General features: G+C 42.4%; 2 long non-coding RNA genes across 5 annotated transcripts in view; one reads left to right on the top strand and one right to left on the bottom strand.

The window, feature by feature from the left end:
- LOC119505150 overlaps positions 1 to 20,068 on the top strand; it is a 35,870-nt gene that overhangs the window by 7,665 nt on the left and 8,137 nt on the right. Inside the window, exons 1-4 of one of the 4 annotated variants that reach the window (XR_005210684.1) lie at positions 7,671 to 7,688; positions 8,271 to 8,383; positions 11,205 to 11,398; positions 17,008 to 17,178. This is a non-coding gene — a long non-coding RNA (uncharacterized LOC119505150). Of the gene's footprint in view, positions 1 to 3,485; positions 3,584 to 7,670; positions 7,689 to 8,270; positions 8,384 to 11,204; positions 11,399 to 17,007; positions 17,179 to 20,068 lie in introns of those variants that run through there. The other 3 variants (XR_005210685.1, XR_005210683.1, XR_005210682.1) reach the window with 3 other exon arrangements.
- On the bottom strand, positions 3,522 to 12,052 carry LOC119505151. Its single transcript, XR_005210686.1, has 4 exons — positions 12,016 to 12,052; positions 9,183 to 9,329; positions 4,040 to 4,130; positions 3,522 to 3,565 (listed from the first exon to the last, which is right to left on the bottom strand). It is a non-coding gene; the product is annotated as an uncharacterized LOC119505151 (long non-coding RNA).

The following is a 20,068-nucleotide window of genomic DNA, read 5'->3' as shown; positions in this document are numbered from 1 at the left end:
TCTTTGGTACATGTTTTCTTTATTTGAGTATCTTAAATATGTTACTCCATTGTCCTCTTTCCTAAAGTCTTGGTGTCAGAAAGTCTGATGCTAGGCTCATTTCTTTCCCTCAGGGGAACTTTGTCTTTTCTCCTGGACACCCATATTTTTCCCTTTAAATTCCAATAATTTTACTGTAATATGTCTGATTGTCTCATTGTGGGTCAATTTTCCCAGCTGTAACTTGGATTTTGAGGTTTATTTTCCTCCTTTGTAAAATGAGAATAATGATAGCTTTTTTTGTTTGTTTGCTCACAGTTGTTTTGAAAACCATGTTGTATATTAAGTGCTTTGAATTTAGTTTACTGTTTTGTTGCTTTTTAAAGTCTCTTGTTCTGAACCTTAAAATTAGAGTGCCTCATTTTACAGATGAGCAAACAGATTTGAGTTGATATGTGAGAAATCTAAAATGGATACTCGGCGGAGTCTTGTCTATATCCTGCCAGTAAGTAAATTGATGATGACTCTGTATGGTAAAAGAGCTCACTGTACCCACCCAGGGTGGGCTCAAAGCGGTTGTGCTTTTTGAAATTATCTTATCTAGTAAACTCCGATTTCCCACTTGAAACTCTGGGTTTACATGATCTCAATTTATGAATGCATAGAACAATACACAGAAAAAAAATTAAAATAGTCTATTTTTCAGATAATAAGGAGAGTTGAAAACCCAGTTGGTTTCATCAGCCAACATTTTTCTTACATTTGTTGTACATAAGGCCCTGTATGAGAACTGGATAGAAAATACCCTAGAAACATGAGTTGTCATTTCTGGCTGCGAGGATGGTAAAACACACAACATATCCACGATCAGTTACAAAGTCGCATGTGATAAATGAATCCAAACCAGTGTAGCACAAACCAAGGATATGAGTAGATGGTGCATTTTACCTAAGGCCACCCTGGACTAGAATTTCCATGCCTGGGCCTTGTTTTGATAAAGCAGCCCTTTTTACATGCAGACTGGAAGTTGTGGTGGGGAATTTGGTAATTGAGTTAACTAAATCCATTTTAATGCTTTTACCTGATTTGTAAGCACAGGTAGAGGTTTGATTGATGTCATAGAAATAGTATTAGTGTCTTTATTTGGATATGTGAATGTGCTAGAAGATGAGGAGAAAGTGAGCCTTTTCCTACGTTTTGCAGATTTTAGGGAAGCGTAAAGGAAAGGGGTGACAATCATCAAAGCAAAGAAAACCACTGGAGCCAAAGCACGGCAATGAGCTTCTATGCCACTGGGGTGGAGCTCTGGAGTAAAGAACAAATTGGGGGCTGAGGCAAGCCATGCCAACTGGAGGAAAGTTCTAGAAAATCTTCAGTTAGCCTGGACGGGTTATAACAGAGAGACCGTGTTTAGACGGTGTCGGGTAGAGACTAGGATGGGGCTGGAAGACCCTGCCAGGGCTGAGCCCACATCCATGTCCAGAAGAAAGAAGGCAGCGAGTGACCAGCCAAGCCATGTCTGCCATGGCTATGGAAGGAAGTGATGGTGCAGGTGCCACGGATTTACCACCACTGGACTAGAGCCAAGGAAACCAGCCAGGAGGACATTATAACAAACAAAACACAAAGTTATAAGGGTGAGATGGGAGTGAGGGCCATCATAACGTCCCCATCACCAACAACAGATCCGGAAGATATTTAGCCAAAAGAAGCAACGAGATTCGAAGTCAGGCTAACACATGTGCTTTAGGTAAGTGTTTCCTTAATGAATGAATGAACAGATTGAATACAGTGGATGGAGAGAAAAGAGGCGCGAAAAATGATTTCACCGTGTTGAGACCACAAAAAGAAGGTCCTGACAGAAGAGTGGGATATCTATTGCATTAAACTGGATCATGAATCTGGAACCAATTATACCATTGAGTTGACTTCCAAATTGTTATTAAACTTGTTATTAAGAGGTAAAGGATAGCAAAGAGACCCAGGGGCATACGTGTGGTGTGCCGGTTTGTATATATATTATGTCCCCCAGAAAAAGCCATATCACTTGCTGCAATCTTGTGGGGGCAGATTGATTAATCTTTTTGATGAGGGTGTGAACTCTTGACTGGATGTTTCCATGGAGATGTGACCCACCCAACTGTGGGTAATAACTTTGATTAGATTATTTCCGTGGAGATATGGCCCCGCCCATTCAGGGTGGGTCTTGGTTGACATCCTATAAAAGAACTCACAAACAAAAGGACCTCAGAGCAGCTGAAAGTGACTTTTTGAGAGCTGAGAGAGACATTTTGGAGACGGCCGCCGAAAGCAGTCTTTTGCTGACACTTGGGAGATGCTAGCCCAGCGTCTGCTCCAGAGAAGCTAAGAGAGGAAAAAACGCCCCAAGAGCAGCATTTTGAGGAATGCTGAGTGAGGAGTGGAACACAACCCAGGATCAGCAGATGCCAGCCATGTGCCTTCCCAGCTAACAGAGGTTTTCCAGATGCCATTGGCCTAACTTCGGGGAAGGTGTACTCATGTTGATGTCTTAGATTTGGACATTTTCATGGACTTCAGATTGTAAATTTGTGACCAAATAAATTCCCTTTGTAACAGCCAATCCATTACTGGTATTTTGTGTAACGGTAGCATTGGCAAACCAGAACATGTGGTAAAGCAGTTTCAGGTAAAGCATCTGAAAGAAGTCGAGAACACACAGGGAAAGAGAAAGAAGCGGGCACAGCACGCCCACCCCTTCTCGGGCATGGAGCTAGGCCCCTGCTACAGAGGATCACACTCCAGCCTCCTTTAAAGCAGGCAGGCGGAAGGAGGGAACTGAACTGTAAACCCCAGTGGGGACGTGTTCTTGGTTCTGGTCTGCGTTCCAGTGGGTGTGAACCCACTGTAAATGGGAGCTCTTCATGATGTTGCTTCAGTTAGGGCATGGCCCCACTGAATCAGGGAGAATTTTAATCCAGATTATGTAGTCCTTCATAAGCAGAGTGGAAGTCAGATGGGGAGAGAAGTCATGGGGAGCGGCCAGAAGACGGAACTTGAGGGAACCGGAAAGAGAAAGGAGAAGATGCCGACACGTGCATTGCCACGTGACGGAAAAGCCAAAGAACCCCAAAGATTGCCAGCCAAAAGATACCAACCGGGGGAAGAAGCAAGCCTTCTAGCCTCTGAAACCACAAGCCAATTAAACCCTGTTGTTAAGTGAGTCCATTGTATATTTGTTTTAGCAGCCAGGAAACTAAAACATGGCATGATCCCATTTTAAAGATGGGACAAAAAAGGCTCAGAGGTGAGGCTATTTCTCAAGTGCCATCTAAACTAGGGAAGGACTGAGCAAGGATTCAACCTGAGGTCTATTAAATGTCAATGCTCAGGCATTTCTGATCTATTCTGTCTCTCAGAGTTAATGGGACAAATGAACAGACAAAAATGGAATGTTTAACCTAACCTTCAACTACTCGAAGAAATATGTCTATTTTCTGCTTACAGTAAACATTAATCACCTACAGATATTTTACAAGGAAAGAAGAAGTTGTTTCTTCAGTGGAAATCACTGAGGCCGCATCCAATTTTCAGCTTTAAAGAGTTCCTACAATATGAAGAAAAGGTGTGTTTCATAATAAAATTCCAATGTTCAAAGATAGGATTTTAATTCCACTGTAATCTAGATTTAAAGTTGGTGGTGGGCACTGGCAATGAGAGAGTGGTGTGTTCAAGTCAAGCCATCTTCTCTAATGCAGGCTGGCTCTGCTTCCTGCAGGCCCCAGCTCTCATGTCACCTCTTCAATGTGACCTCTGACCCCCAGCCTAGAGCAGCCTCTACTCCGCCAGGGTGAATGACACACGCTGCTTTACTGTCTTCACGGCACCGCTGCTGTCTGAAATTAACTACTTTATTTATCACCCGTTTATTATCTGTCTTTCTCTCTCTATCCTAATTCCCCAAGAGACAACCACTAAAACAGACTTGTTCCTCCTGCCCCGACACCTAGAGGAGTGCCCAGTATAGAAAAGGTACCTCATAAACATTTGTACCACGAAAGAGCCAATCCCAGAAACTCACTTCTTTCCGTGTCCTGTGTTCTGCTGCCTGAATCCTCTGATCCATTTCCTCTTCCAGCTCACTCAGCTGCATGGCTGCCTTGTCCTGGGCTCTGAAATCCAAAGGACATGTGCCTTCGCGTTATACTCTCAGACTTGTCAGATGAAGAGGAAACTCAGAACTCATCTATTTCAAGCCCCATATTATATACATGAGGAGATGCAATATTCAAAATAACATCCCCTAGTCATTTCACATGATAAAATGAAATTGGTAATTTGTCCATTTCAGTGCAAAGTTATGTTAAAACTAGACATTAAACAAATGAAATTAGATAAAATTATGTTAAATTAGATTGTAGCAAAGAATAGGTGAAGATATCGAATCATTGGGAAGCTCAGTAAATTGCAAAAATCCTATTTGCTGCCATGACAGAGCTACACACTGGATGTAAAAGAACCCCGTAATAGGAGTAAAAGTGTTGGGAGAAAACATGGTGAGAAGGATGTACCTATCTACCTGTTGATGAGCAGGTAGAATGGTGTAGCCTTTCTGAAGGTCAGTGTGGTTGTTCCACAAAAAGTTAAGTATGTGGAGACCAAAAGGTCCTGCATCCTCATTATGGGGTATGTCATTTGAAGATCTGAGAGCAGAGACATGAATGAACATTTGCAAACTGGTGTTCATGGAGGCAGTAATCATGATTTACAAAGGGTGCAGATGACCTAAGGGTACATTGACTTAAGAATGGAATAGTGTACTGTGGTGTACACATACAGTGGAACATTGAGCAACTACAAGAAGGAGTGAAGCTGTGAGACACACGAGGTGAATGGGTCCTGTACACAGTATTTGAGTGAAGTACACCAGAAATAAAGGCAAACACTTTAATGCCTCACCAATATGGACTAACTACAATGTGTAAACTCAGAATTGAATCTTAGAACATAGCCTAACGTGGACATAATTATTGTAATAGTCCCTAGATTGTAAGCTCTTACAGCAGTTAACTCTATCCCTGAATTGTAATGCCTGTCTCTAAACTTTGAGATGCTGATCCCCTAGCATATAACCTGATTGGTCTCTGGAACAATGCATATCTCTGAGACACCTGAAACTCAGAGCTAGAGCTCGGCAGATATGAATGTCAGTATTAGTGCATACAGCCACTGTTCAAAGAAAGAAAAAAAAAGCTGAAAAAGAGCCCAGACTTGAATTAGTGATATGAATGAAGCAGGTCTGGTTAAGACCAGGGCAAGCCAGGCCAAAGGGTAAAGGTTGAAACTGATTGTGTTTTAAAACTTGAACTTCCATATGAGACCAAGGGAATAGATATCTATTTGGTACAGGATCTGAATTTTCTAAACGGTACAACTCTACAGTCGATTTGTTCAAACACCACAATTCCATGGAACTTTGAATAGAAAGTGAGATATGATAGGTTAGTGTAGGCTGGAGTGAAATAGTGACACATCCCAGAGTAATTTGGGCAGATAATAAAAAACATATTTACAGCCTCCCCCTCCCCAGCCCCGAGGATCTGGGGGAAGGTGCGGATGTGTTGGACATCCTCACCTGGACTGGTGTTGATGTTGTCACAAACATTGGGACTGGCGATTTGATGTGCTGAGCCCTCGATCATGGGACTTGCTCTTATGAAGCTTGCTACTGCAAAGGAGAGTCTAAACTTGCATATAATTGTGCCTCAGTGTCTCCCCGAGTACCTCTTTGTTGCTCAGATGTGGCCTTCTCTCTCTCTAACTGAGCCATCTCAACAGGTGAACTCGCTGCCCTCCCCCCATGTGGGACCCGACTCCCAGGGTTGTAAATCTCCCTGGTAATGCAGAATACGATTCCTGGGGATGAATGTGGACCTGGCATCGTGGGACTGAGAATATCTTCTTGACCAAAAGGGGAATGCAGAATGAGATGAAATAGTTTCAGTGGCTGAGAGATTTCAAATGGAGTTGAGAGGTCACTCTGGTGAACATTCTTATGCACTATATAGATAACATGTCTTTGGTTTTAATGCATTGGAGTAACTAGAAGGAAATACCTGGAACTACCAAACTCCAACCCAGCAGTCTGGACTCCTGAAGACAATTATATAGTAATGTAGATTATAAGGGGTGACAGTGTGATTGTGTAGACCTTGTGGATCACACCCCCTTTGTCTAGTGTATGGATGAGTAGAGAAATGGGGATGAAAACTAAAGGACAAATGGGGTGGGATGGGGGGGATGATTTGGGTGTTCTTTTTTCACTTTTATTTTTTATTCTTGTTCTGGTTCTTTCTGATGTAAAGAAAATATTCAGAGATAGATTGTGGTGACGAACGCATAACTATGTGATCATACTGTGGACAGCGGATTGTATACCATGGATGATTGTATGGTGTGTGAATGTATTTCAATAAAACTGAATTTAATTTAAAAAAAAAAAACCCGTAGCAAAAAAATAGTTTAAATATAATTTTGATATTGTATTATATAAAACTTCAATGCTATATGCTAAAATTAAAAGGGAAGAAGAGCTCTAAACAATACTTATTTCTCTTTGTCCCCTTAAAGATAAGGTTGCTTTCTAGAAAACTTCTGTTTCTTTTAGTAACTGAATTAAATCTCTCTCTGTAGAGACAGAACATTCTGATTTGCTAGAAAGTTAGAAATGGAAATATTTAGGTGAGAAGGGGTCAAGGATGATTTTATTTTGCAGTTGTCTAGTATGGAGTTGTGTGTCACTTTACAGCATTTGGAGTTTCAGATTAAACCCTAAAAAAGAAAAAAAACAGAATTGTTTTCTTTCAGCTTCATATCTAATTATTTAGCTTGTCATATGCATATGCCTTGCCCACCCAAATAGATTACAAGCTACATGAAAGCAGAAACCATGAGTTCTCGAGAGCCAATTCACCTGGACCAATGACATTTTATTAATAAATGGTAGAGAGCAGAGCTTAAATGTAAAAATAGGCCCCCATCTTCCTGTTTGAGGAGCTTCTGCTACACCACCCAACCTGCTTTTAACTTATTTGCTCCCTCACAACACAATTTGTTCATGTATTAGTTTAATTTCTACATAAAACTCCAAACTAGTGTTGGAAAGTGGGGAAGACCCCAAAGTAAATTTTTGAATAGCTTCTCACTGTTTTCTACTCCTATTTATTTTCCCCTCACACACAGACTTCCTCAGGTTATGTTAACCACGTTTGGAAAGACAGCTTGTTTCTGTTTCTAAGTTCCTGCTACAGAAATTACATATCTCCACAGCATTTTTTTTTTGTCAAATCTGGGACAGTAAAAAGCTAAGCCAGAAGTTCCTTCTTGTTTGTTATGACCACTTTTTCAAGCCAGTCCTTCTAAACACCCAGTCCCCAAAATATCTGGGACCTCTCCTGAATGTGTTCTCCCTGCCATTCTCATTTCTCAGCAACTCTTGTTTCTTTTCTGTTTTTTCTGTCTTTGTTTTTTTTTTCGGTTGTAAATCAGGGAGCCCATGAACAGCGTTTGCCCTGGCAATTCCTAACTCTTGGCATGTTGGAACTGTGCACGATAACCTGGCCCGGGGCCCCACAAACAAAGAGAAGACAGAAGCAGCTCTTCCACCATCTCCTAACCATACACGGGGCTGAGGATGTTCCTTGGCTAAGAATGTAAGGGAATGATCACAGGTCAGCATTTAAACATATAAGTGAGGTCTTCAACAGCTAAGAGGAGAGGGGCAAATAGAAACTGCTGGCTCAGAATGGAGCCAGGCTCCAGATCCCAGCCAGAGAGCACAGGCTTTGAAAGGAGAAGGCGTTCAGGGAGAAGACACCAGCACAGCTCATCCTAAGGCGACGTGCTAATCCATGGGGAGAGAGGTAGTGATGAGAACATAAAGGACACTGCTCCCTTATTCCCTTTGGGTTTACATGGAACTGTCCTTAGAAGCTGTGTGTATGTGTGTGTCCACATACCATTGTGTGGGTCTGTGTGTACCTGTGTGTGTTTTAATAGAAATTCACTGGACAATCTGAAGAATCCACGTGTGTGCCTGCCAGTCACCCCTTAAGGGAAGCCAACTCTGGGGTTCAGGTCCTTACTCCAGAATATTCTCCAACATTTGGAGATCTAATGACCACCTTTTATTACCCTAATGCAGACCCCTAGAAGGCAAATGAGGTCAGGAACTGAAATCAGAAGAAACCCCCCATGAGAAGTTTAACTCTTGCATGCCTACATTTTCCCTTCTCCATTTTTATTCCCTTCAGTGACTTCAAAGGGTCAACTATGACAGCTTCATCTTCTTGCTGAGGGGGAGAATAGAGAGAGGAGCTGAAAGAAAGTGGAAACTGCAGCACCGACCTCCCCAGCCCCCAATGCAGTAAGGGCAGCACCCATCAAAGGGGTGTATTTATAAGTTCCAGACACCAGCGGGGTGGGGTGCACAGCAGCTGGGAGTGGGGAGAAGCACGTGGCAGTGAGAAGCGTCTGTGCAGCACAGCGCCCAGGATGTGCGACAGACAAAGCACCCTCTCTTTCCCAATAGTTTGGTCCTGCTGGGGAAAAGAGGCTGACACTTGGTAATGCAACAATGTAAATGCTGCTACCACATGGGGTTGCTGTTAAAACCAGTAAGCCATCCTCTGTAAGCCAGTTATAGCTTAGATAAAATTACTGTATTATATAGTAAGGGTGTAACAGGTTTTTGGCTTTAGCTCAGGTGGGAGGGTCAGGTGAGCAGGGCTAGAAAGAGGGAAAGAAGCCTTGCTCCACCTGTGTGGAGATGAATATTGTCATCCTCCTTTTGCAAATGCAAAAGCTGAGGCTCAGGGAAATGCAATAACCTTCCCAGGGTCACACACCTATAGGCGACAAAGCCAGTCTTCAAAGGGAGTTACGCCCACCTCTCGGGACAGACCATTTCCTGTAGTTCAATTACCTCGATGTAAGATTTTTTTGAAAATGTCTTCAAATTGTTACATATCTAATTACTGGCCTAGAATAGTTGATATAATGGGATCACAGAGATCTACTGACTGACCGTTGGCTGACCCCACAAGTTACCGCCTGATCAACTTCCCCTCTCAGCGCTATCATAAGGTGATAACGCAGCTCAGTCCATTTGCCACACGGGTCAGAGAGCAAGTTAAAGGACCACCTAGAAAGGATGACTTCCATACCTCTTCACGGCAATGGCCAGGTTTTCCATTTCCGGGCTCTGAAGTTTGATCTCACAGATACAGTTCGTTATAACGTGTTCATATGGCTGAATGAGTCTCAACTCCACGAGGTTGATGTTTTCATACAGGGTACTAACTTGCTCTTTTCTGCCAAAAATAAAAATAAAAATTGTTAGTAACCAATAAAATAACATAAAAAGGTAAATTTGCAGAGCATTTTTTAAGAGACACATAAGTAAAGAACCAAGGTGGGAAAGAGCAGCAGGAATAGAATGACCTAGAATGAAGAGAAAGCAGTCAGAGATACTGTTGCGTTATTCTTGATGCCAGAAGACAGAGACCTATAAAAGCCCTGGAAAAGAAAAGGGAGGAATTGACAAGGAAACGTTTTTTTTTTGGTCACGGCTGTTTTTTCTGTTTTGTTTTGTTTTTTTTTTTTAAATAGAAAGATAAAAAAAAGTTACAGAAAAAAATTAGTTAACATGAAGTCATTTACTTAATTCCATGTTGCTCTAATCTCCCATAAGATGTGTTTTAGCCTTTATAGTCATAAGAGTGGATATACCTATTCTTTTATATTCAGTTACAAATTATTTCTTATAAATTAATATTTATACATGTATTTCTGTGTGACAGTCCACATACTTTATTACCTTTCATTAAAATACAGAAATGTCCAGAGCTATTTTAGTAGAACATTTGACAAGAGTTGGTAACCAATGTGATGGAGAATACAGGGGAGAGTTGGTGAAGATGGTGGTGTCCTTGACTCACAGTTTAGGAGAGGGAGCTGGTGTACTAGGTGGAATCAGCATGATCTATGAACAGTTCACTTTTTATTTGTAGTTAATGAAAACCATCTACCTCAGCTGCTATCCATGGGATGCTTTCACTGTGTGTGCACTTCACCACCAGCACCACTGCCCCACCATAGCCAAAGCTTCTCTGGAGTGATGGCGGCTTACTGTCCTCTGTGGGCGGCTCACTCCATCAGAAACCATCCACCCCATCCTCCCTTCTCCTGATCCCACTGGAGAGCCAGGCTCGGTAACAGTCAACCCAAGCTGTGACTATGCTGTGACAGTGGCAGCACTTCTTGAGAATAAAGAACATTTACGCCAGTGGGAAGAAGAAGTGCCGGGAATTTAGATAACACGAAATTCTGTGGATCAGAGATGATAATTTACCATACTCCCAGCATCATAGAATGCCACCAATTGGCATCAAGTTTAGAAATGTTAAGGATAGCAAATAATCAAAACAAAGCTAACCACTTTCACACACTGAATTATCTACGAAACCGTATCCAGTGGCTTGGATAATCCTTAAGTTCAGTGATCTGCTATGATTATAAAAGTTCTTCTGTCTCCTGCCCCCTACCTAGAGAGATTCCTCCCATATATAGGTTAAACACTGGAAGGTATCACTAGTATCCAGGTGTTAATCATATTCTGGCAAATTTTTGGACAGGCCATTCTAGGAACCATGACATCTGAGAGCATTTCACAGTCACCTGTGGGGCCAAATGACACCAGAATGACAGCTATGGAGGACCACTGAGAAATCCTTGGCACAAAATCCATACCCATCCAACACCCTGATTTAACAACTGTTAATGTTTGCCACATTTGCTATTTACTTTGCTTAAATATTTAAAAATAAACACAAACATCATGATAATTCCCCCTCCCAAAATATCCATACCTACCCACCCACCCACTCGATCAATGTTCTCTGAGCTTCTGCCCTGTTACTCTGTTGAAGGCAGCCCGCTGTGATGCTACAAGGCACAAGAAAGACTGAGGTAATCCCAGGCCTCAGTAATTTAAAGGCTGTGCACACAGCCAACTCCCAGTTGGGCTACAGGACACAGTGAGATATAATACGATTCATTATTGTAATAAAAAGTTCTGTTTAGCACATACTGTTTTCCAGGTATTTTACTAAGCAACTTGTGTGCATCATATTTTTGAACATTCACAGCAACCTTTACACTAAGTACTTTATCAACCCATTTTGCAGATCAGGTGGGGCTAAGTGGCCAAGGCCATACAGTGATCATGTGGCAGAGTTGGGATCCACACCCAGGCTGATGCTGGAGGCCCTGTGATCAACACATCATATTGCTTCACAACTACGTTGAACATCTGAACTCTGGCAGAAGAAAAGGGATTTGAAATCAATCCACAGAACTGTGAAACCTTTCAACAGATGAGGTATGTATTTACTCAGAAGCTTAACCCCAAGTTGGTCCACGTAGCTGTGAACTCTCCCTCCCAGGTCTGCTGGTACAAATAAACTGCTCGGTCTGTGCAGAGGCCAATCGTGAGTCAAAAGAACTGCTCAAGTTAAGTTTTATTAGTAAAACTACAGTTGAGCAAATCTCTTCAGTGGGTGATACAACACATAGAAAGCTGCCCTCCCTCCCAGAAAGGCTGAGTGCAAATACTATATTTCTTAGAGTGGGAAAAAAAATTAAAAAGTCTATTCTTAAATTGCCCCACGTTAATTTCAAGGTACATCATGATCTGTCACTTCTTTGCCTTTTGTACTTCAGTGATCAGCAGCAGTGTGTGAAGCATAAAAACCTGCTCTTTAATCGGCACCTGGCCATCAGGGATGGCTATTAAGATGCTGTCACCCAGAGTCCTTGCTTACTGGCTAATTTCATGACAATAAAATTATTCAGAAGTGGGTGTCTGCAAATTTCTAAAACAAGAAAGAAATATAACAAGTCAAATTTCCTTGGGACCTTTGCTGGTCCTGGTATTACACAGAATTTCAGAAATATTTTACACTGAAGTGCACTAGCAGAAATATGTCACAGGATTACCTGCTGTGCCAGAAACTGCCTGGATGCTCTCCTATCCAGGGGCTTCTTGCAGGGCCCACAGGGTGACTTTATTTCCCCAGCACCTCCAGCAGGTAGGTTGGATCCATGTGACTGGTTCTGACCAATGGGATGTGAGTAGAAATTGTCAATTCCAGGCTGGCCCCTAAAATCCTTTGCATTATCCTCAGCTCATATGTGTCTCATTTTCATAATCATAGCTGGCATTATAGTTTCCTCTTTTGCTTTTTTTATCATCCTCTTCCAGATGAAAATATTTCCTCATCTCCTTATTTGAGCTTCATATTAACTTAGTAACAAAACTTCTTGGATCAGGGTAATTCTTTACCACTACCACCCACTACTCTCTTTAGAAGGGACTAAAAGATTATTCTGAAGCATTAACACAGTGAAGTGAGCATTTATTAAGCACTTTGTATATACAATCCAGGGACTGGTCTAAGCACTTAAATGTATTATCTCACTTAATCCTCTCTATGACCCTCTGGAGAAGTTATTTCTAGTATCTTATTTACTGCAGAGGAGACTGAGGCAGAGGGGTAAGGAAGGTTTGGTAGCAGTGCTGGGATCACAAACTCCATCCATCCGCCTCCAGAGCCTGGCTCTCCTGGGAGGAAGTAGCTTTTCAAGGCAAAAGTAAGTGTCGACTGGTTTTCTCAGTCCCAACTACATGCCTCAATTTAAGAAAATTCGACGTAACTAGATTTAAAAAAGAATTATGTTGAAAACTGGTAAAAAGGATTATCCACATCACAAAGGGATCCCTTTAAAGAATGAAGGCATGACTGAGATTAAAATAAAATAACCTGGGGGAGGAACCTAAGACGGCGACTAGGTGAGACAGAGAAAAAAACACCTCCATGGAAAACACTAGATAAAAAACCAGAAAGGACCCAGAACACCACTTCCAAAGTAGCACCAGGCGGACAAGTTCTGCTAAAGCCACAGGGAACGTGCGTTTGGTGAAACCAGGAGTCTGCATTCTGAAACGAGTGAGTGAGTAGGCTGATCCATTGGCCACGCTGCAGTGGGGGGAGACGCTGGGCTGGCCTTTTTTTTTTTTTTTTTTCTTTTTTTTTTTTTTAAAGAGAGAAGCCCGGGAACAGCTGCAGATAAGACGGGAGCAGTCTGAACTAACGCCTCGGTGTCTGGGGTTGAGGATACCCCTTCCCACACCCACTGCAGATTGTCTCGGGTCCAGGGAAACAAAGGGGAGAAACCCAGCCTCGCAGCTGTCACCCCAGCGGGCGGAGCTCCTCCTGCCCAGGACCGAGCATGCAGCGCGGAGCCGAGCTGAGAGGCCCAGCCTCGCGGCTTTCACCCCAGCGGGCAGGGTTGCTCCTGCCCAGGGCTGAACACACAGCACAGAGCCGAGTCGAGAGGCCCAGCCTCGCAGCAATCACCGCAGTGGGCGGGGCTGCTCCTGCCCAGGGCTGAGCACAGAGCGAGCTGAGAAGCTCAGTCTCCCGGCCGTCTCCCCAGCGGGCAGGGCTGTTCCTGCCCAGGGCCGAACACACAGCACAGAACCGAGACAAGAAACCCAGCCTGACAGGGAGTCTTTCCCGCAGCTCCGCTCACACGACACAATATCGGCCGTGGACAGTGGCCTTGAATACACCCACGGCTGATTGTCCCGGAGCTGGGAGAGCGGAGCTGTGTAGAAAGGGGGAAGTTAACACGTCCCATTCAACCATCTTTGAAATGGGCTGGGAACGCCCCTACACAGTCTGGCGGCCCAGGGCTTCCCTGGAGGCCGGCGCTCACTTGTGACATGGCACGGCCATCCCTCCCTCAGCAGGGGTCCTGGGAAAGCACAGCAGGGAGGGGGGAACCGCTCGGAAATCCCAGGGAACCTACGCCAATACCAAGGACTTCTGTGTCAGCAGCAGAGAACAGCCTTAAATCTCTGGGAACACCTGGGAGGTTTGATTGTTAATACCTGCCCTTCCTCCCTAACCGCTCAGGCACACGCCCCTCATTGAGGGCAGACAGCACCGACAACACACCCAAATTAAGTGCACCAATTGGACCCCAAAAGAATCAGATCCCCACATAACACAAAGTTGGGGAGAACTGACTTGAGGGGAATAAGTGACTCACGGATGCCATCTGCTGGTTACTTAGAGAAAGTGTATGTCACCAAACTGCAATTTTAGCAAATTAAAGATCAAGTAAAGCAAATGCCAAGAGGCCAAAAACAACAGAAAATCTTAAAGCATATGATAAAACCAGACGACATGGAGAGCCCCAACCCAAACACTCAAATCAAAAGATCTTAAAGGTGATGGATCAGGGTATCGGGGGAGGGGGGTCAGGGTATGATGGAGTTCTATGTATGGGGTTTGTACTATTTTTACAACTGTTCCTGTAAGATTGAACTTATTTCAGAATAGAATTTATTATTAATAATAAAAAAAAGAACATCAAAAAATAAAATAAAATAACCTTATAAAATTTGGTTTACTTAAAGCTTTTCAGGGAAAGCCCTATTGTATACAGTGAGGCATCCCATCTTCCTTTCCCCATCTCTCGGTCTGTGTGCTGCATTTGATCTGCTCCCCCGAAACTGGAGAACAATCTGGGTTGTGCTAGGAGAATGCAAAGTAACACACCCTGGTGGTTTTTACACCAGATCAAAAAACATAAACAAAGCAAAACAAAAACAGAAGACACTTTATCATGGCAAGAGGTAATACCAGCTCTCTCTGTGCAAGATTTAGGTAGCCAGACACCCATGGATTCTTCAGGGCCATGACTGGGTGACAAGAAAATCTTTTGCTCCACTCCGGAGAGTATAGCAGTCACTGGCCTCTCCCAGCATACTTGCTACTGGCGTCAGAGGTTAAACAAGCAGAGCCTGCACAATGGTGCACATGAAGCTGTTTTCTTTTTCTTCTGAGCCTGAACCAGCTGGGTGCATGTGGGTGCTGAGACGGGGGCCCAGTGGTGACCGGCCTCCGTGACACTTTTAATTCATTAAGTCCCGTGCCTCATCCAAGCCAATCAGATTTGGACGCACAGATGCCATGAAGAACTGTTTACAGGTGTGTGGGACGAATAGGAGGTAAAGATTAAGGGTCATTTGTGTTAGTAGGTCAAGACAAAAAAAAAAAAAATCCCTGCTTCTGTGCTGAGCCAGTAATACTAAAAAATAAAAAAAAAAGTCTAATTTCTGTCTGAAGAAAAGAGATTAAATGAACCCATCAGAGAAAAGTACACCCAGAGTTACCAGTCGGCCTTAGATGTTTAAAATCTGAGCCTATTTGTCATCCTGTACAATATATAAAAGATGATTTTTGTGAAAGAGAAAAGTAACAGCTAGTTATTGATGAAAAAGCCAAAATTTAACATTTCCGAATGATCTCTGGGAAATAAGCATTTTTAAATTGCAAATATCCCCACTGAAGTGAAGGGGGAAATTATATGTACTTAGAAGGAAAAAAAGAGGTATAGGTAAGATGTGTAAAAAGTTTTGAAGTCACACATTTAAAAAAGATTATTTTATTTAGAAGAACACACAGATGCATATGTTCATGTATTTGTAATGCGGTCAGGCTGGTATTTAGAACACCTGGACACCTCTGGTCTCAGAACACCCCTGGGAAAGAGTCAAGTGCAAACAAACCCACTCCACACTGAAGGACATGCTATCCTACAAGTGTTGTTACGAAAAGTGGCCCTTAGAGTCTAATCTTGGTGCTGTAAGCAGTAAAATAGATAGCAAACCTATTTATTCAAACTATGTGCTGTAGAGTTCTAAAATCCAAGGCAATGTTTTGCAAACAAAAGCAAATAAGCATTAAATTCCAAGGTCTATACCATTCTTCAGTAGTTGATGCCACAAGAAAACTGATGCCATGACCCCTTAACATCTGAGCATGAAAAAACATCCATAATATCCAGGAGGTGCCATGTTAGATCCTGGAAATAAAATGGTAAGAAACTGACTCAGTCCCTTCCCTCAGAAAGTTCGCATATGATTGACAAAATGCCCTGACGGCAAACAACAGGTGACCATGGCCAGTCTGGGGGGTGGGATTACCTGGGAAGCTGCATTTGAGCATAGGTAGGAAGGATAAGTAGATGGCACCCTAGGCAAAAAAGGGGGGTAGGAGATCCCAGCCATCAGTGACCACAAAGGCTGTGCAGAGCTTCAAGGCAGAGGTGGGTGGGGAGCAGGAGGGGCTGGCAGTTCAGTGAGGCTGGAGAGCTGAATGGGGTGGGAGCAGAGCAGAGGTGTCCCAGGAGGCTGGAGGACTTAGGAGCCAGGCCAGCTAGGACGTGCAGCGTGTAAGAGACGCAGAGGTTTAAAGGTGTTGAAAGAGATGGCATGATCAAGTTTGCGTCGTAACTATTCCCATCTTCATCCACTTTGGGCTGAACCAGAGAATTAAGCAAAGAATTTTGAAATAAATTTTGCAGACATAAAGGTAAATCTAAAGCCACTGCAATTTAATCCAGAAATGTGGACCTTCGGGAGTTTTCACTGCCTTCTACTTGTCTTTAGTATAGAATCAGCAGAATTAAAGACACTAAAATCTGATAGTATCATCATTTCTCTTTGGGGATAAGAATAATAGTTATATTTCCACTATATGTAACACCAGTTGACCTTTACAGATGCCCTGAATGAACCATACTGACACTTAGACTGTAAATAGAAAGGCTTATCCTTTTTCCCCATACCAGTTAAGTAAAAATTACTGATTTCAAAATGTTCTTTTATTACATAGAATAAACTCCAACTAACTGGAGAATAAATTCCAACAGCCCAATCCAACTATGCTGCTAGAACAGGGCAGCATACTTCTTTTTGAAGTTTGTCTTTCTTTCTGGACAGAGTGTGCCTTTGCGCACTAACAACCTTCAAACCCGTCACCTATGGATGGAAGAGATCCCAGTCTCTGTTCTCGCAGTAGGTCTCCCTCATCCATTAACTCAGTTACAGAATGGGTACCTGGCTCTCTCTTCCAGAGAAAACACACAGTGATCTCATCCACTTGGTGCCACCAGCCTGAGACTTGGGAAGACAAGCCGGTCCAGCATCCTGGGCTCTCCTAGTGCGTGTTTTACTGCTGTTTGGACAAAGGATGATCTAATCCAAGTATTAAACCACCAGTGCCTGAGCCAGGACCTCCTACCCAGGTATATCTCATGTGGTAAAATTCTTCCTGGGTTTGTGTCACCCTGGAAAATAGTTTACTTGCATATGTACTTATTTTGGTAACATTCCCCAAAAGGTTTTAAAAGTGTAAACTTCTAGAAGATGAGACTGTTAACTAGATTTATTCAAGGTTTAGGAACAATTCATACTGCAAATTGCCTCCTATTTAAAATCACTGACATTTAGTTACTGACAGTTTCCCAACGGAGAGAGGAAAATACAGACAACAAGCATCATTGTGTTGAAGGTTTGGAGAAGGTACAAACCCCAAACAGCAGAGGGCTTCTTAAAGCATGAATGAACGGTAAATGGGATAAGTGTGATGGTCTGGCTGAGTTCAAATACTTCCCCCACCACATCCTGGCTTTGTGACTCAGGGCAAAATGCTTAACTTCTAGAGCTTCACTGTCCTCACACATAAGGTGGGTTTATACTGGAACCTGCCACATAGGGTTGTCATGAGGATCAACCCCTACTAAAGCACAAAGAACAGTGCATGGCACACTACAGGTAATCAGTAGATGTTAGCCATTGTTATGATCTACCTCTACCCTTGATCCCTCTGCCCAACCAGGTTAGAAAGAAGTAGGTGGTTGTCTCTCATCAGTGTCTGTGTTGTATTTTGAGAAAAGGCCAAGAGTGGTGTGGTGTGGAAGCCCTATGGACAGAAACGTCATGTGGGCACCGGAACTAGTGGCACTGAAAATGAGAACTGGCCATGACTAAAGTCACTGGGCAAAGTTCTGCAAAGTCCAGGAGTCAGTTTTAACTTTTTCAGTAAAGCATCCAGAAAGAAAGTATTTCAGGCTTTGCAGGCATTCGATCTCTGCTGCAGCTACTCAGCTCTGCCACTGTAACATGAAGGCAACCGTAGATGATAAACGAACCTTGAGCAAGGCTGTTCTAATAAAACTTTATTTATGCAAACAGGCAGAGGGCCAAGTGGGCTTTCCTTTGCTGACCCCAGATATAGTATATTAACCTAAAACCCTGAGCATGGCAATGGGGATGGGGCAGCGCAGACCTCTCCCTTCCACCCAGGAAAACCAGCCTGTGCTCACACTCTGCCCCTAGGTCCATATCAATTTTTTTTCATATGTGGAGATCACATTATTAATGTGCTATATATGCATACATATATATGTATGAATATATACTTCTGTATTTAAGAGTACTTATCTGACAATGCACATTTACTCGCTCAGCATCCCTCTTATGTCAGCGTTCCCTGAGTCAAGTTAAATATAGACATCATCTAGTAATGTTATTGCAAGTGAATGGTGTATTGTATTTATTTTTTACTGGAAATTTCTATCTTGGAAAGATAGATAGAGGTTTGAGGAGAAATGAATAGTGCCATATCAGTTTCTTTGCAAAATTTCCCTTTCGATAAATTCTGTCATCTTCCCAGGTTTGCCTGGGATTATCCCAGTGTATCCTCATTGCCCTGCATCCTGTCTGCTTTGGCAATTGTACAGAATTTTCACTCTTTTTCCAAGTATTAATTGTTAACAGTTGTATTAAAATAATCCAGGCTGAGTTAGCATGGTTCTCACTCTTTCCTTCCAGCTCCTGTCATGATTTCGCCTAGTAGCACGTGAGGCATCCTTATAGTGAAAAGTCTTCTCATGTGGCTAATTCAGAAATACGGTCAGTGATAAACCAATCTCTGCTTTTCTGGCCCTTTCCAGACGCAGTGTAACTCAAACTTGCCTTCAGGGGCAGGAAACAGAGCACTCACTGATAGAACAAAGTAAGCTTGGGCAAAAGAAGCTGGCGACAGGGGATTCGCTCAGGTGACAGATGGTGGTGGGAGGGACTGGCTGCCTCACTGGCCACCTAGAGAATCGGCCAGTGGAGCTGCCACCTGCAGGATGTGCAAAGCCACCAGGCAGCCACTGGGTGGAATCAGTGGGAAACTGGGAAATTATAGGCCTGGTGTACATGAAATAGGTACAGAAAACAGAGGTTGGGCAGCCCTGCCACAGAGCAATAAAGAATAACTGGAATACTCTTCCTATGATGATTTAACCATTTTTAGTAGAGTTCAAATGTACTAGTTTTTTTAATTGGTGTAATGCTTTTGTATTTTGCAATTAAATCTCTTAGCAGCAATGACCTTAAAAAACAAACAGAAAAAAAGGTGCATGTTTAATAAAAAATGAACTACTAAATTTCCTGTTCTCCAAAAAGCTGATGATAAATGTATAACTTGCTCAAAATTATTTATTTTGTCACAGGCGATAGTAGCCAAGATTATACAACTGTCAAAGGCAATAGTAGCCTAAAGAGACTTGATGACTAAATGGAATTGAAAATGCACAGTATTAATTCAGAAAGATGTCATTTGATCTAAGTGAAAAGTCATGCTTCACAGTGTGATGTGTAATTGAACCTTCTGCAGCTGCATGAGTGAAATTGTAGATTTTGAGCATAGTTCTGTTAAAAGAAGTGGATGCTGATGCTTCTTCAGATTTGTGTCTTCTGTCTTCATGTGGTCAATAGTATCACTATAGCCCCACATAGATTTTTAAAATAATCTTTCTTTTTCAGAATGGTTTTAGATTTACCAAAAAAAAATATTGCAAACATAGAGTTCCCATATAACCTACACCCAGTTTCATCTTATGTTAGTGTGATGTACATGTTATAATTAGGAACCTACTGATAACATTGTTGTTAACTAAAGTCAATGCTTTATTAACATTTTCTTGTTTTTTAAAATAATGTCCTTTTTTTTGTTGTGCTAGGATCCCATCCAGGATACTAAATTACTTTTAGTCATTATGTCTCTTTAGGCTACTATAAAATAAAATACAATTTGTAAATAAATTACTTTATAAATTAATTTATAAATAAAATACTATAAAA

The sequence above is a fragment of the Choloepus didactylus genome, chromosome 10, assembly GCF_015220235.1.
Source record: "Choloepus didactylus isolate mChoDid1 chromosome 10, mChoDid1.pri, whole genome shotgun sequence".
In the NCBI taxonomy this organism is placed as follows: domain Eukaryota; kingdom Metazoa; phylum Chordata; class Mammalia; order Pilosa; family Megalonychidae; genus Choloepus; species Choloepus didactylus.
Note: the sequence above shows the minus strand (reverse complement) of the source record. Positions and strands in the feature narration are given on the sequence as shown.